Source organism: Meles meles, chromosome 16 (genome assembly GCF_922984935.1).
Source record: "Meles meles chromosome 16, mMelMel3.1 paternal haplotype, whole genome shotgun sequence".
Lineage (NCBI taxonomy): Eukaryota > Metazoa > Chordata > Mammalia > Carnivora > Mustelidae > Meles > Meles meles.
Genome location: NC_060081.1, coordinates 50,459,266 through 50,461,772, shown reverse-complemented (window position 1 = coordinate 50,461,772; position 2,507 = coordinate 50,459,266). Strand labels below are relative to the sequence as shown.

Here is a 2,507-nt window from a genome sequence, read left to right as displayed (position 1 = left end):
GGTATAGGTGAGAGGGTTAGGGAATTTAACCAAACATTTTGCAGACTTATGTGACCTTTGAAAGCCATACATGAAGCTAAATGTATATCATGAGAAACACATTTTAATCCTTTTGTAGTCACGATTCTTGTGGTTACTCTTTGCTATGCACTAAATGTTTGGTCCACTTCCGAAATTCGTATGCAGAAGCCCTAATTCCCAGTGTAATGGTGTTTGGAGGTGGGGCCTTGAGAGGTGATTAGGTCATGAAGGTGGAACCCTCATGAATGGGATTAGTGCCCTTGTAACAAGAGACATGAGAGAGATGGCCTCTCTGCCATGAGAGGACACAGCAAGAGGGTGTCTGTCTGCAGACTAGGAAGAGTTTCTCATTAGGAAACAATCAACTGACTCCTTTATCTTGGACTTCCCAGCCTCCGGGACTGTGAGAAATAAATATTTGTTGTTTAAGCCACCTAGTCTATGGTATTTGTTACACTTGCCCTAATGGACTAAGGCATAATTGATACTTCTTGGCCCTTAGGTTTGCTATCTGGATTTTGTAACACATGCCTTCTAAGGCCATAACAGGTTTATGATGACGGTTTATGACGATGATAATGATGATGATGGTTTGTGATGATGATAATGATTATGATGATAGTTTATGATGATGATGACAATGACAATGAATTCTAGGCATGTTTTCCTAGTTTAATTTTGTTCTGTTCTTTGAACTAGTTTTAATGAAATTTAATAAAAAGAGTACATATTAGAAAAAATATAGACAAAAAGGTCATTCTTTTCATTTTGCTTCTGGTCAGATCTATAGTTCTTCCCCCCTCTCCCACCCCGAAAAGGTTTTATTTGATAATCCAATTTGCTTTAAATTTTTTTTTTAAAGTCACATTCAACATGGTCTAACAAACATGAAAAAGCACATTATAGGCCCTCCACCACCCTGCAAAAAGCCTGTGAAAAAACACACGGTTAGAGAAAATTGCAAACTAAGCTGCCTCACTTAGGACTCCAGCGCAGGGCTGACAAAATCCTCATGGAAGAGTTGCTGTGTACGTAGTGAACCAACTTCCCCTGCGCGGCGGTCTGATCTCCATTCAGCCACAGTCCCTCTGCGAGCACCGTGGGCAGTTTCTCCGTGCTGCCTGCCACCAAGCGGTTCACCTTCCTGTAAGTGAGGAGTCTTTCCAGTGGTATGTAGAACTTCTCTCCCACATTGTGCGGCTTGGGGGACTGCTCTGTTTTGGCTCTTTGAGCTTCTGTTAACCCATGCTGGGGGGTGCAGCTGCCAAGCAGTACCACACGGTCGCTCTCCTTTCTCCTTGGACCCCAGAGAAATCGACTTTTCATCAACTCGATGGCTTTCACCGCCTCAATACTCAGAGTAAACCTGAAGTATTTGCTTTGCTGTAAACTCAGATATACAACTTCATAAACGTGTTCCTCTGGCTCTGAAATGCTCAATTCAGTTGCCTTTGCTCTGTTTTTCTGAAGACCCCTGTTTGGGTGCAGTATCCAACATGCTCAGTTCCTGCTGGTGGATCCCCCACACCAGAAAACTCTAGAGAGTAATGGTAGAGCTTTGCCACATCCAAAGCCCACATCTGAAACTGTTTTCTCTTCCACTCAGATCTGTGATCTGGATCTCTAAAGGTTGATGCTGGAAATAGGGGACTGAATTCAGAGTTTGGGATGCTGATGACAACCATACCCGGAGAAAAGTACTCAAACACAACCTCAGGAAACTTGGCCAGATCTTCAGAATCTAAGTGTTCTATCAATTCAGTACATGTTATGAAGTCAAATCCACACAAACGGGAGTCTTTTTGTACAGCAGAACCATGATACAAGGTTATGGTCAAATCTAGTTCCCAAGGGATAGTGTAACTCCCCACTCCTGGAGACAAGCTACCCCCTCCCCATTCAAGGGGTTTGGCAGCAATATCTACTCCAACAAGATACTGAACGCAGCGGTGGTATTTCAGCATCCATACAAGTGTGGCGTCCCTGATGCCCAAGTCTGCAGTCTTCTTGTGTCCATGTTGATTCACTAAGTTTTTAAACAAAGTAGTATCTCTGTTCGTACACTAGTGGTTTGAACTCAATCGCTTTCTTGCTGAGAACTTCACAATCATCCATACTGTTGCCCTGTTTGTTTTCTTCAGTTTTGTTAAAATAAAAAGGCCAATGTATCCTTCAAGCTCTAAGAACCAGCAATGGCTCAGCTCCGAAGGGGTGCACCAGCGGGAAAGCAAAGTTCTTCGAACTTCAGCTCAGAGCTATAGTTCCTAACCAGAGCACTCTCCTTCCCCCAACACATGGGACATTTGGCAATGATTGGAGACATTTTTTTATTGTTACTGCTTAGGGGTATAGCTACTAGTATCTGTAGGTAAAGGCCAGAAAAATTATCTTGCTTTGTGCAGGACATCTCTCCATAAAGAATTATCTAATTCAAAATGTCAATGAGTAACCTTTGCTCAGAGCAACCCTTGCTCAGAGAAAGAGAG

General features: G+C 42.8%; 1 pseudogene; it reads right to left on the bottom strand.

The window, feature by feature from the left end:
* Positions 1 to 1,000: 1,000 nt before the first annotated feature.
* LOC123926692 lies at positions 1,001 to 2,136 on the bottom strand (annotated as a pseudogene).
* Between the last annotated feature and the right edge of the window lie 371 nt (positions 2,137 to 2,507).